This window comes from Armigeres subalbatus, chromosome 3, assembly GCF_024139115.2.
Source record: "Armigeres subalbatus isolate Guangzhou_Male chromosome 3, GZ_Asu_2, whole genome shotgun sequence".
In the NCBI taxonomy this organism is placed as follows: Eukaryota; Metazoa; Arthropoda; class Insecta; order Diptera; family Culicidae; genus Armigeres; species Armigeres subalbatus.
Genome location: NC_085141.1, coordinates 28,878,609 through 28,894,378, shown reverse-complemented (window position 1 = coordinate 28,894,378; position 15,770 = coordinate 28,878,609). Strand labels below are relative to the sequence as shown.

At 37.1% G+C, this 15,770-nt stretch overlaps 1 protein-coding gene across 5 annotated transcripts in view; it reads right to left on the bottom strand.

Moving 5' to 3' along the window:
* Positions 1-15,770, bottom strand: part of LOC134223492 (uncharacterized) — a 167,073-nt gene that overhangs the window by 76,686 nt on the left and 74,617 nt on the right. For 2 of the 5 annotated variants that reach the window (XM_062702656.1, XM_062702659.1), the window contains exon 1: positions 14,327-14,525. The exons of 1 other annotated variant lie outside the window; for it this stretch is intronic. The gene's annotated coding sequence lies outside the window, so the exon portion shown is untranslated. Of the gene's footprint in view, positions 1-14,326; positions 14,526-15,770 lie in introns of those variants that run through there. 2 more of the 5 variants (XM_062702655.1, XM_062702658.1) reach the window with 1 other exon arrangement.

Sequence of the window (15,770 nt, the reverse complement as noted above, 5' to 3'; positions counted from 1 at the left end):
ACGGTGATAGCGGATTTCCCATTGGTGCATTATTCGTCTGTTTGTAGAAGCTTCCACGGAATGTGAAGTAGGGGAAAAGACGGCTTTGGCAGGTTTTGTTCTATTATTGTCAGGGGGGTTTTTGTCGACCGAATTTTATGAAATTTGGCCACAATATTCTTTGATATGTAAAGAATGTTTAGGCCAAATTTGAGCATAATCAGTCATAAAAAACCCCTGACAATAATAGAACAAAACCTGCCAAAGCCGTCATTCCCCCTAGTTCTCCGGCATGCATAGCCTTGCCAACATTAGGTACATCTTCACCTTTCCTCGCCATGCAGTTTCCGTCCTGTGTGTTAGAAGCCCATCCGCCAGGTGATTCAGAACGTCTTTCACTGGGACGCTTGGGAACAACGCCGCAACGCCGAATGATACCATTTTTTCTGAATTTTTTTCAGGAATTCATTCGGACATTCCTCTGGAAATTTAATTAGTATCAAACCTTCGGATTTTTTTTCAGAAATCACTTCATAAATTCTTCTAGAAATATTTCAGAAATTACTATAAGTGCTCTTTCGGAAATTTCATTTGGACATTCCTTTGAAATTTCCCTTAGAAACTCTTCCGATAATTCCTTTAGTATTTCCTATTTCATTCTTCAATGAATTTCCTGAAAAAATCTTCCAGCAAAATTTCCGAAATGATTACTGCAGGAAACTCGGAAGAAATTCTGTGTGGCTACACTGAAAGGATCTCCTGGAGGAAGCTTCTGAGGAATTTCCGTAGAAATTTGCAAAGGCCTTTCCAGAAAATTTTCGGAAGGAATTCCTGGACGAATGTCCAGAATTTCTGAAGCATTTCCTAAAACATATCCCGGAGAAATTCCTAAATCAATTTCTAAACAAATTCCTTAAGGAATCTCCTAGAAATTTTTGAAGGATTTCTCCTTCATCAAATATCGAAACTAAAACAATTTCTGTTGATATTCCTAAAGGAATATACGAAAGAATTTCCAAAGAAATTTCTGCATATTTCTCCGAAGTAATTTACGGAGGATTTTCTGGGGGAAATCCATAGATAAATTCCGAAAGAGTTCTTGGAGGAATATACAAAGATATTCTTGAAGAAATTTAAGAATATCGGAAATGCCTTAAGAAGTTTCTGACTGGAAATTCCGGAGGAATTATTGGAGAAAATTCAGAGGGATTGCAATTTCCAATGGTATGCGAAGGAATTCCTAAAATAATTTTCGAAAGAGTTCTGGCAGTATTCTTGATTTTTTTTAATCATGGAGGTATTTCCCAAAGAATTTTTTAAGATATTTACAAAAAAATGTCAGGAGTTAATTCCTAAGGAATTCTTAAAAACATACGAAGAATTCTGGTCAGTAGTAAAACCCGGTTTAAACTATGAAATTGCTTGCTAGAAAGCCCCCCAAAAATGTCACAATTACAGTCTACCCATTATTACACAGGAAATTTTCAATTACAGAAGATAAAATGCACTAAAAATGCGTTACACTTGAAACTGACTCACATTTTTTTTATTGATTTACGCTTCCAATTATAGTTCTTATTACTGACGCCAAATTATAGATGAATTAATTACGCCAAAAATATTGGTGCCCCACCATTACCAGAATTCTGGCGCCACCAGTACGTAGAGGGTTACTGCACTGTGGGGTTATTCGTGCCTCGCGCACTCCTCGACAGAATAGAGCTTGCCGTCGCTCCAAATTGACCTTCTACAGAACGCTCTTTAGATCGGTAATCCTCTACGTACACGAGTCCTGGACAATGCTTTGCTGCCTACGATACGATACCAATAATACCAGGAAAAAGTGGCTTTGGGACAGTTCGTAGAATGACATTTCGTCGAGTGACGTTTAGTCGAATGACATTTAGTCGAAAGTACATTTGGTCGAAGGGACATTTAGTCGAATGAACATTTAGTCGAATGGAAATTTAGTTCAATGGACATTAAGTCGAATGGACATTTAGTCAAACGGACATTTAGTCGAAATGACATTTAGTCGAACCTAGAAAGTGATTAGTCGGTAATAGGTAATTAGTAAAATGGATAAATCGTCAATAGAGTTTTGGTTAAATTTTAATAAATAATCCACAAGATTCATAGATAAACTGATAAGAGGAATTCAGTCGACGTGAGGAAGTTCAGCGGAAGTGCGGAAGAGCGGAAGAAACGAATATGGATGTCAATGAGGATTTTTCACCTGAGCTAAAGAGCTTCTGGAGACTCTGGTGTATTATAGAAAAATTGAAAACCTACAGAAGTAGCAAAATATTAGGTACTGATGGTGAAAGTCCCTCTATTTTTTTTCGGCACATTATCTAAAACCAATGAAATCAATGTAACTTCTTCATCGTAGTCGGCTTTGGAACATTTCGTTGATTGACAGCTAGTCTAATGACATTTGGTCAAATGACATTTCGTCGAAAGGACGTTTAGTCGAAAGGACATTTTGTCGAATGAAAATGATTTTCTTATTCTTTTCATTGAAACTCTTTCTTTCACTCAATATTTATACAATAATTAGTTCAGAATGAAATTGTCTTCCAACCATAATTCGTTTATTATTGGCCGAAAATTTAATTCCGTCCAAATGGTCATATGAATTTCTGGTGAAATGGTGACTGAATTTCTTTTGACCAGGTGGTATAGAATCATCGTAGTCGGTTAGAGGGGTTCGCCAAAGTCAATATCCAGTCGGAAATATTCTCGGGATATTCACCGTTTTCGTATTATTTATTGTTTTTATGGACCCATCATTCTTTGAACAATATTGGAGCAATATTTATGTGACTTTTAGAAATCCCGAATAAATCATTTATTTTTTTATTGTTGTTGACTAAAGTTCTTTTCTTTCATATAGCCATTCGACGGAACATTGTTAGACCAAATTTACCACGATTTTTAATTCGAAAACTCGCTTTCGACCAAACGTCATTCGACCAAATGTACAAAGATTGTTCATACTAAAATCAGATTTCGACTAAATGTCAGTTCGACCAAATGTCCTTTCGACGAAGTGTCCTTTCGACCAAATGTCCTGCGTATCTAGTGCATTAAAAAAACATTTTCGACTAAATGTCCTTTCGACCAAATGTACATTCGACGTTATGTCTTTTCGACCAAATGCCATTCGACTAAATGTCATTCGACGAAATGTCTTTCGACGAAATGGTATAGATTCGGATAAAGTAGTATGGGTGGTATATGTTTTGTGTAAATTCAAGATTATTATTGTTGTCTGTTGAAATATTTTGGCTTTTTCAGTCTGATATATTCAAACGGGTTTATATTTGCATTGCCCGACGTTTCGGCCCGTTTATTGGGCCTTTTTCTTTTTTTTTTTTTTTAATATATCAGACTGAAAAAAGCCAAAATATTTCAATAAACACCCCAGTCGAACTGTAATCAATTGTTGTCTGTATTATAGAGGCTTGCAGTCATAAACTGGCTCATCTCTAATTCTTGATAAATTTGCTTGTTTTGTTCAGACAATATTCATGTAATCCGAAAAAAGATCATTCGGCCGCAAAATTAGACTTTTCGGATCCCAGCAAACCAGAAACTTGTACCTACTAGCACAGTGGTGAAAAAACAAAGCATTTTTTTAGAATTTGAATTTATAATCAGAGTAACATACTTGTTATAGACAAGTTTCTGTAACTTATATGCGACCACATTAGAGTCACATTAGAGTTGCTGCAACCAAATCAGCCAAAATTGTGCTACTAGGGAAGAGTTGAAAAGCTTAAAAATACTTGTTTTGTAAAGTGTTCAGTACGATTTTTTCCCAAAAAAAAACTATCAGATATTGGTACAAAGTTGTATTTTTTCCTGGTCCTGCTGCTTCTAATAGCGACTACGACAATACCAACTCACTTAAGAATTATATTTTATTTCCCCCTCAATTTACAGAGCCCAAAAATAATTGAAAAATTATTTATAAAGTGCATTGCGATCAATTTTTTTGATTTCGATCCCCGCCACTCATCTCAAATCACTCATCATGACTCTGCTAAGGACCCAGAATATTTTGCGAATAGTCAAAATCTATTATTCCTGAAATTCAAATTGTTATCCAAATGTAAAATCTTGAATATTTTTTTCCTTAGTAGAAAAGGGGCGCCCAATGAATGTTTTGCCAAGGGCGCCGGAATTCCACGCTATGGCTCTGGATGTTAGAGTTAGATAAGTCAGACATCCAATCATCTCCCTGAACGGCTTTTCTGACAAGGTTTCATACGTCCTTTTCATCAACTATTCATTATCGCTAAATTATTGATTAATTTTCGTGATTAGCCAACGCTACATCATTACCTCTCTATGTTTAGTAGGGTGGCTCAATTAGTATAGAAAAAACTTTTTCCAATTTTTTAGATTGGCCGTGTCCTGGTGCTCTGGACAAAATTTCAGCCAAATCGGTCAACGTTTAGGCGGTGCTATACTCGTTGGAAGTTTATATGCAAAAATGTATGCAGAAACATCCAAAAACAGTGATTTTCAATTATATGACACAATTTACGATGAAGAACTATGATACTCATTCAGTTCTTGAAGAATTCAATACAGAATGTTATGCTGAAAACCGCGAGAAGATTAGTGCTTGCCCGGTGGAGTTATTAGCACTTCTCTGGAGTGGGGTTTGACCAAATTCCGTTTCTTTTACCTTTGAAAAGAAATAAATTCACCCCTACAACACAGTAAAATCCTAATATCTTTGCCTAATAAACTCTAATCTTCTCGCGGTTTCCAGAATAACATTCTGTATTTAATTCTACAAGAACTGAATGAGTATCATAGTTCTGCATCGTAATTTGTGCCGTCCAACTGTAAATCACTGTTTTTCGATGTTTCTGCATACATTTTCCCTTATAAACTTCCAACGAGTTTAGCACCGCCCAAACGTTAACCGATTTGGCTGAAATTTTGTCCAGAGCATCAGGGCATCAAATGGAATCGAATAAGAGGGCGGCCCATCAAAAAATTGAGAAAGTGTTTTTTGAGCCACCCTAATGTTTAGTTATGAAAAATTAATGCACCAACACCATGCGTCTCCATCAGCTCGTATGCTCATATGGACGCGTACTATCACAACGCAAGGACTTATGAAGGGAGGGAGGGCTTGTCATTTTTGTTTGCTCCTTACTAAAAAAAATGTGGTTGAAAACTCAAAAAAAAAACCTTTTGTAATTAGTGTACCACCTCTATGAAGATGAACATATTTAAGATGTCCATTCTCATTTCCCTTGGGATACCACTGGTCCTGTTTATTAAGCAACATCGGGGCCCTAATGGGCCGAGCTTGTAAAAGGAATTCAGTGTTATTTTTAAGCTTGCCTAAAAACATAAATACATCTACATGTAATCTTAAAATAATGAATATATTGGCAAACTAGTTGGCTGTAATAAAGCTCCACAAAAATTTGCCGACATTACGAAAAAATAGAGCCTTAAAAGAACTGAAAAGATTAGTAGAAACACAAAGCTCTAACATAGCTTGAGAATATCACTATTAACTCTTTGTCGTTGGACTATTTTGTGCTCCACCTTTCGCAGTCGTCATTCATCCTCGTTTCATGTTGGGGAAACATACAAAATGACTCTAATATTACTACTCGAGCTGCCGTTTAGTTTCTGTATCTTTCAGCAAGCCGGACACCGAGAACGACATCACATCAGGAGACGACTTCCTCGGTCCATGCCTTTTAAAACGGGTTAATTTTATGATGATTGCATTTTACGCTTCAAATATGCACATAGATGATAGGCATTTGTTCTTCACTGAGTACAACATTAGGGTGACAGTAGATGACCTTGTCGGTAGTCGTATTATCGTCATAGACATAAAAAAAAACCTCTGATACATCGACTCAGGATAAAAACATTCAAACGGAGAAATCCCATAGAGCCTGTCGTTACCCAATTCACACTTTTTTATTGCAAGAGGTATTTAAATGAATATCTTAGGGGCCCCACACACGCTCCGACGTGTTGTACAACTTTGACTCCGCCCCCAGGAGATTTGGTTCGGTCGGAACCAAGTCGGACCGTCTGTGGACAAGTTGTACGACTGTCGGACGGACGGTTTCAAAGTTGCAAAGTTGGTCGGATGAAATCAAAACAGTTTGATTTTGCTCAGACTTGTGGTGGGCGGAGTCAAATGTTGTACAACCAAGTTGCATTGTGTGTGGTGTTGTTGTACAACACTGTTGCATTCAATTCCTTCGGTGGAATATCCAGGAGCAGAAAGTGATTTTTGCGATAATACGGAAAATAAGATAGTTTGCGATAATAATAATAATAATATTATAATAGAATAGTACAATAATAATAAGATAATATTAGACCTGTGTGCCGTCGCGCCACGCCGACAGTAATTTTTTGCGCCGCTGCCGTATGAAAATTTACCATGTCGCTTGGCACTACGCCCCTTGTAATACAGCGTACGCTCGGTCAAACATTTTTTTTTCTAAAACCGCCTGATTATTTAATTATTCAAAAAATGACCCATATTTATCTTCTGGAATTTATGGAAATGCTCGTATATAGCCAATAGATATTCCTTCAAGAATTTCAGATTCAGAGATTTTATGAAATTTTTGAAAAATACCTCCAGTTATTAGATTTCACTTGGAATTTGGAAACATTTTTAGAAATTCCTTACAGAATGCCTCCATCGCGAAATTCTCCGGTTGTTCAAAAATTCAACCGAAATCCCTTTAAGAATTTATATAACGCTTTCAGTGATTTATTTGAGTATTCTTCCTGGAATTCCATAGGAAAGTTTACAGAAATTTCTTTGGAAATTCCTTCAAAAATTTATCTGAAAGTTTCTTCAGGGACTCATGCGAGGAATTCCTTCGTGAATATCTTCAAGATATTCTCCAATAGCTGTACAAGGATTTTTTTAGCATTCCTTCAGATATTGCACAAAAATTCCGAAATTTTGAATCGGATTAAACCTGAAGAACTTTTCTAGTGAACTCTTGGAGAAATTTTGGAGGAACTATATGGAGATTTTTTTTGGGTTTTTTGGCAGGAAATTCTGGGAATGAGTAAGTAATGTTTGTTGAGTTGGAGAAGTAATTTAAAAAGAGTTTTAGGGAATTTTCAGGAGAACTACAGAGAGAACTTTTGAAGAACTTCTCATAGAAATTGATTGCGGAATTACTGATAGAATTTCCGAGTGACCATATATAAAAAATCCGGGAAAATTTTCGGAAGAATTCACGCTTGAACTTTAAAAGCAACTTCTAGTGGAATTCATTGACAGATTCCCAGAAAAATTCCTAAAAAAAATTGGAAGTATTTCATATGGAAAATCCACAGAATGAAAGTGAAAATACTTGCCAAAAAATCCACAGAACGAATGCGAAAAAACTTTCCAAAAAATACACAGAATGAAAGTGAAGAACTTTCTAGAGGAATACATGGAGGAACTTCTATTTAGAGGAACTTCCGGAGTAATCCCTTGGAAACCTCCGGAGGAATTCCTGGAGGAGCCCTGGTTCCTGTGGGAACTTCCGGAGAAATTCTTTTAGGAACTTCCGGAAAAAATCCTTGGATAACTTCTGGAGGAATTCCTGGAGGAACTTCCAGAGAAATTTCTGGAGGAACTTCCGGAAGATTTCTATGCAGAATTTCCGGAGATTCTCCATAAGAAATTTCACTCAGAGGAACTTCCGGAGAATTTTTTTAAGAACTTCCGGAGGACACTCTAGGATAACTTCCGGAGGAACTTCGGTATTCCAGGAGCATCTTCGGAATTCCAGGAGGATCCTCGGAATTCCGGAGAAACATGTAAGGATCCGAAGGATTTCCTGGAGGACTTTCCGAATGAACTTCGGGAGAAATTTCTGGAAGAACTCCGTGAGGAATTTCCGGAAGAACTTCGGGAGGAATTTCCGGAAGATCTCCGGGAGGAACATCCAGAGGAATTCCAGGAGGAAATTCTGGCGGAATTCCTGGAGGAACTTCCGAAGAAATTCTGGGAGGAACATCCGGCGGAATTCTAGGAGGAACTTCCAGAGGAATTCCGGGAGGAGCTTTCAGAGGAATTCCGAGAGGAACTTCCAGAGAAATTCCGGGAGGAACTTCCTGACAAATTTCGGGAGGAACATCCGGAAGAATTCCAGGAGAGGCATTCCACGGGGGCATGTCAGTCGATCCTGAGCGACCATTTCGAAAATATTTGAAACTCTGCACAGTTTTTCAATTTCATCTAAATCGTCATTTTTCGATATCAAATCTTCATATTGAGTCACGACTAACTTTTCAAAAGGGTGTATGTGAAAATGGTTCAAACATATTTAAAAAGCTGCACAGCAAAAACGGAATGTTCGATTGTTATGATTTTTTCAGCAAAGTTAGACAACTAAATGATGATTCTTAAGAAAATGTGCACAGTAAAAAAAAAAATTTTTTGCCTTTAAAAATATCATTTTTGTCACAAAACTCAAATATCTCAAAACCCTATCTTTTTTCGAACGTAATTTTTTAGGGAAAACGGTCCATTATATTAGCTATCTACCATAAAAATTTGGTGATGGTAAACTAATAAACAAAAAGTTATGACATTTTAAACATTTCACAAATTTCACATTTAGTAAAAAAAAATTTTTTCTGTGTAAGTTATTTCGAGAATTGCAGTTTGATGCAGATTTTATTGTTAAGGGACGTGATTTAAACAAGTTGTTTTCATGATATTTTGATTTAATTATTCATAGCATCTATAAGAAACTTAGACACGATCCAGTGTTGTGATCAAAAGTATTGATAGTGTCATAATTTTCATTGCACGTGACTGGCGAAAAATTCTTTTAATAGTGTTGAAACCTGTTGATAATAACGTTGATAGAAACATATCAGAAATGTTATTTTTAAGACAAAAGCTGCAAAATCAAAGATTTATATACACGTGTACGTCTATAGTTTACCTGCAAAAAATATACCTCTTAGAGAATAGACTTCATGATCGGGAGGAAACGGGTATCTTCAACAACAACAAATGCATGATAGGTACATACCATGACAATGCTCACGAAAAAGCAAAAAAATTACTACTACTAAGGTTGTTAAAGATCTTATAGTAATTGTTTTCTTCAGCAAGCAAATGACACCAAACTAGTCAGTAAAAACTTAAAAGTGATTTTGTTTATTGAAATATTACGAACAACATGAGTAGCCGCTACAAGTCGCTGTTGTAGGCCGTTTGATGGAAAAAAGTGTTCAAAAGAGTTACGAAATCTCACCGAAAGCACCATAGATAAACTGAAAGCGACTGGTTATGCTCCAATGTCCACATTGAATACAAATTTACGCATTTGCACGTCCTGCCGTCTAAACGTTGACAAAAGAGCAATCTGTATATCATCGGTTAAGCAGAGCGCAGGAAGTTCGAAAACGACAGCAACTGAGGAATTGCCAGATGTATCGACAACAACTGAGGAATTACCAGAAGTATTAAGTGCTGAGAGCCTTGCCACCGTACCATCAGCGAAATCTGTTTCAACAAATCAATCGGAAGATGAGTGTATCCAAAAGGTCAACATCGAACGCTTTAACGAGGGCATAGCTGGGATAAAAGTGACTCCGATTAAATGGAGTAAGATGGACTACGTTTATTACCCGGAGAAAAATACCGTGAAATAAACGAAGCTGTACGAAGAAACCTCTTCAAATTAGGACCTGATGATGTGGAAAATACAGACTACGATGAGGTAATTATAAATATGAAGGAAAGGTTCTCGAATGCAGCCACGACAAGGAAAGAAAAATTATTGATTTTGTCGATGCTGCCAAGTTCGTGGTCTATTCAGGATGCCATTGATGAGTTCAAAACCAATAGAAATACAGTAAAAGAGACAAAACAATTGAAGAATAACTGTCTTTCAACCAAAAATACTAGGTCTAGTACTGCATTAACAGATGAGACAAAAGAAATAGTAGTTCAATATTTTGAAGATGATGAAGTAAGTCGAGCTATGCCTGGTCAAAAGATTATGTATCGGTAAAAAAGATGGAAAGCGTCAAGCAATCCAAAACGATTAATGATGACGACTTTGAAAGAAGCGTACACACGCTTCAAGCAAATTCACGATAATATTAAAATAGGTTTTTCCTCATTTGCAAGCCTTCGGCCAAGGCAATGTAAGCTTCTTTCCAATTCAGGAACACATAATGTGTGTGTGTGCACAACCCATGAGAATATTAATCTTATTTTACATAGTTTGAAAAGAATCAATTTAACAAAGGATATTAAAATGTTAACTGGTAGTCTTTTGTGTGAAAATACAACATCAAATTGCTATGTACGATCTTGTTCGGATTGTCCAGATTCTTCATCATTGGAAAATACTTTATTCGCTGAGTTTGAAGAAAAATATATTGATCAGTTATCATGTGAGCAATGGGTGACCACGGATAGGTGTGACATAGAAACTATTGTAAAACCTGTAGATGAGTTTGTGTCATATTTTGCTTGAAATTAGAAAGTTTAATCCCTCACGATTTCATTAAAACAGAACAATCCAGCTTTTTAAAAATACGAAAATACATTACAAAATGGTGAATTTTTAGTCATTTGTGATTTTTCTGAAAATTACAGCTTTGTATTGCAAGATGAAGTGCAGTCCCATCACTGGAACGTACAACAAGCTACAATTCATCCATTCGTTATTTATTTTAATGGAAGTACGCAAATTGAACACTTAAGTTTTATTATAATTTCCGAAGATTTAAGACACGATTCAGTATCCGTAAACTTGTTCATTGAAAAATGATTAACTTTTTACGCGTTGATAAGCATAAAGAAGTCAAAAAGATATATTTCATGTCTGATGGAGCAGCGTCGCAGTACAAAATCGTAAGAATTTTTCGAGCCTATGTCAATTTAAATCAATGTACGGAATTGATGCAGAATGGCATTTTTGCTACATCACATAGCAAAGGTCCTTGTGATGCTATTGGAGGAACAATAAAGCGCATGGCCACAAGAGCAAGTTTAGCCAAAGAACGTGAGCATCCAATTAAAACTGCGAAAGAACTTTTTGATTGGGCAAATCGTAGAAAAGAAAAGATTTAACCAAATTATCATTTTGTTTTACTACTACTGAAGAGTACGAAATAAAGGCTTCAGAGCTCAGCGAGCAATTTAATAACGCGAAAACGATCCAAGGAACCCAAAAATTTCACTGTTTCATTCCATTGTCGGAAAATAAAATTAAAGCAAAACTATACTCAAACTGTGCTGATAATAATTCAAAAGTGTTCGATATTTTAAAAAATTTGAATAAAAATAAATAAAACATAAGTATTAATAAACTGTTTTCATGATATCATAACCCATACCAAAATTCAAACCCAAAACTCTTAGAGTTTCTATAACAACATTGTGTAACTGCCACATTTAATTTAATACTTAGGATAATATTAATTCATTTTTATTTATTTATACATATAATATACATAATATCGATGAATACATAAATATGGAATATCATACAAACAACTTGTTTAACTCACGCAAGGCCCTTAACAATAAAATCAGCATCAAATCTGCGATTCTTGAGAAAAAAATACACGGAAATTTTTTTGTTTACTATATGTGAAAGTTGTGAAATATTTGAAATGTCATAACTTTTTCTTTATAACCAAATTTTTATGGTAGATAGCTAATATAATGGACCGTTTTTCCTAAAAAAAAATACGTTCGTAAAAAGATAGGGTGTTGAGATATTTGAGTTTTTGTGACAAAATGATATTCTTAAAGGCAAAAAATTTTTTTTACTGTGCACATTTTCTTAAGAATCACCATTTAGTTGTCTAACTTTGCTGAAAAAATCATAACAATCGAACATTCCGTTTTTGCTGTGCAGCTTTTTAAATATTTTTGAACCATTTTCACATACACCCTTTTGAAAAGTTAGTCGTGACTCAATATGAAGATTTGATATCGAAAAATGACGATTTAGATGAAATTGAAAAACTGTGCAAAGTTTCAACTCAATAGAAAATCATGAATTAAAAATTTTCTTAAATTTTGATGCTGTTGCTTGGAATCGCTCAGGAGGAACTTTCGGAGAAATTCCGGGAGGAACTTCTGGAGAAATTCAGGGAGGAACTTCCGGAACAATTTCGGGAGGAACATCCGGAAGAAATCCAGGTGGAACTTCCGGAGGAATTCCAAGAAGAACTTCTGGAGAAATTTTGAGAGGAACTTCCGGAGGAATTCCGAGAGGAACTTCTAGGTGAAATAATGAAGGAACTTCCGGAGAAATTCATGGAGGAACTTCCGGAGCAATTTCGAGAGGAAGTTCCGGAGGAATTCTGAGAGGAAGTTCCGGAGGAATTCATGGAGGAACTTCCGGAGGATTTCCTGGAGGAATTTCCGAATGAACTCCGGGAGGAATTCCTGGAAGAACTCCGTGAGGAATTTCCGGAAGAACTTCGGGAGGAATTTCCGGAAGATCTCCTGGAGGAACATCCAGAGGAATTCCAGGAGGAAATTCTGGCGGAATTCCTGGAGGAACTTCCGGAGAAATTCCGGGAGAAACATCCGGAAGAATTCTAGGAACTTCCAGAGGAATTCCGGGAGGAACTTCCAGAGGAATTCCAAGAGGAACTTCCAGAGAACTTCCTGACAAATTTCAAGAGGAACATCCGGAAGAATTCTAGGAGGAACTTTCGGAGAAATTCCGGGAGGAACTTCTGGAGAAATTCAGGGAGGAACTTCCGGAGAAATTCCGGGAGAAACATGTGGAAGAAATCCAGGAGGAACTTCGGGGAGAACTTCTGGAGGAGTTCCTAGAATAATTTCTGGAGAAATTTTGAGAGGAACTTCCGAAGAGGAATTCCAGGAGGAACTTCCAGAGGAATTCCAGGAGGTACTTCCGGAGGAATTCAGAGAGGAACTTCCTCAGGAATTCCGGAAGGAACTTCCGGGGTATTTCCGGAAGGAACTTCCTGGGGATTTCCAGAAGGAATTTCCAGGGGATTTCCGGGAGGCACTTCCGGAGAAACTCCGGGAGGAACCTCCGAAAGAATTCCATGAGGAACTTCCGGAGGAATTCCAGGAGGAACTTCCGGGAGGAACTTACGAAGGAATTCTGGGAGGAACTTCTGGAGGAATTCTGGGAGGAACTTCCGGAGGAATTCCGGGAGGAGCTTCCTGATGAACTTTCGTAGGAATTCCTGGAGGAACTTCCGGAGGAATCCAAAAAAAGACTTCCGGTGAAGGCATTCCTGGAAAGAATTCCTGGAGGAACTTCAGGAGGAATTCCTGGAGGAACTTTCGGAGGATTTAATATAGGAACTTTCGGAGGATGTCCTGGTGGAACAATCCAATTCTATTTTCCGGAGGAACTTCCGGTGCAATTATGGGAGGAACTTTCAGAGGAATTCCGGGAGAAGCTTTCTGAGGATTTTAGGGAGGAACTTCCGAATTCACCCGAAAGTTCCTCCTTGAATTCCTCCGGAAGCTCCTCTCGGAACTTCTGAAACTGGGAGGAACTTATGGAGGAATTCAGGGAGGAGCTGCCGGAGGAATTCCGGAAAAAAAACTTTCGTAAGGAACTTCTGGAGGATTTCCAGAATGAACTTCCGGAGGAACTCCGGGAGAAACTTCCGATTCCTCTTCGAAACTTCCAATCATAATCAAATTCAATTCCAACTCTAAGCAAAATTCAATCGATTGGAATGCGATCACCAAAATTCGAATACCATGCCATTCACGTTCCAATAAAATTCAATTCAATCCACAACCAATCTAATTTTAAGCTCATTCCAATTCAAATCCAATCTAATTGCACTCCAATCCTATTTCATTCCAATTCAATTCATCCAATTAAGTATTCGTGAAAAAGCACCAAACACATCTGCATATACATAAAGAAAATGACGAAATGTTACGTTTGTTGGAGTTTTGGTTGTACCAACTGTTCGTCAGACAGTTGTACAAACTGAATTGGTCGCACAAACTTGGGGGCGGAGTCAAAGTTGTACAACATGTCGGAGCGTGTGTGGGGCCCCTTAGATTTGAAACGTTTATTTGCAATGATAGCGATAGGCAGATTTTGATATTTTGCAGGGCGTTCTAACTAATGTTTTCAGCTTAACGTAGAAGCTTTCCTGGAGAATTTTTCTGAAAAATCTGTACAACTATCCACTCATTTATCATTTGTAGACAATTTCTACTATTCGAACCTAATAAATAGTTATATATACTACGACACTACATCGTCGTAGGCTAATCGAAGGAAAACGAACATGCACTCGCGTGAATCAGACGGGAAGGATGAGAAATTCGCTCGCGTACCTTACCTTCCTTCTCGAACTCACACTCACTGAAAATGTTCATATAATGTTATAATTATGAATTCTCTGCTGCTCTTCTGTTGCACATGTCATCACACCGCAAAACCAATATTCAAAAGTAAATCCAAACAACCACGACTCAGGAATAATGCACTTCTGAAGACCGATGGAATTTTTCATGTGTCATATAAATAAGATAAACGAAAAACGACGCCGGCCGGCGAACAATGAAGTTTACATTCACGGGTGCATTTATTAATTCTTGTCTCTTGTAAATTGTTGTAAATATAATCACCGTATCGGTGTGAAGATTTTTTCCGAATACAACGTAACACATTCAGTTCAACAAGTAATATGACCAACACAGCCCCATCACCAAACCGGCCGAGTACTCAATGTGGCGAAATACCGTCGGGTACCGAAGTTCGTATGTCTAAGCACTTCTGTGATAATCTGTAGGAAATGTGATTTAACAGTTTTTACACAGTAAGATTCAAACAGTTTGTCACAGTCTACCTAAATTTTCTGTTTTTATTTATTACTACGTACATAAAAAAACTTATGTAGTGTAAAGGTAGGTACTTTTTTTTGAAAAAAAAACTATAGGAATTAAATCAGATATATGTATAATCTAAAAAAATGGCCTCCACGTGGTGAAATGAGCCGTGGATTGCTTTGATAGTACGTGCTTTGTATGGTAGATAAATCTAACTCGACGATGAGAGTATTAGAAAATGATTACAAAAGTTTTCATTTCATGCTTTGCAATGAAATCTTTTCAATTTTATCGTGACCAATGGGCCTGATTTGAGTTCCAGTCAAATTCGTTGGCATTCTATAAAAACGGAAAATGTCTGCTCACGCCTTCCGTCGGATGGGAACTGAAGCCGGCCCATGTGTTGACGGTTATACGACATTTAGGCTCCACGTGGGGGAGTCAACTTCCTGACATAAATCGTTGCCACTCGTAAAGAAATAGGCAGGCGGAAAATAAGCGTAGATTATTCAATCTTGAATCATAAGGTGGGTGGATATCGGACCCAAACATTATACGCTCGCTGCGAAAAAAAAGTAAAGGAGGATCAAACACATGAAAATATTATTGCCATCATCATCATCACCATCGCATATACGGGTATTTATACAAAAAAAAATGTTACCATCAAAACTGCCTTGTTTTATGTTACCTACTGTGGCGCTAATAGTTATTTATGCAACGAAAGACGACTTTTTCAGCACGAGTCGTTTATCCATCGAAGCCTGCCGGGTCGGATAAATACGGCGAGTAATTAACATCAACCATAAAAAAACAGTCATGATGGGGCCCACTAGTGGATTCAATTTCATTAATGACTTTTGTATGATTTTTTTGCTAATATGATTTTTCTTGCGCTAATCCATGATACACCTATGTTAAACCACAGATAACAGATATTTAGGCTAGA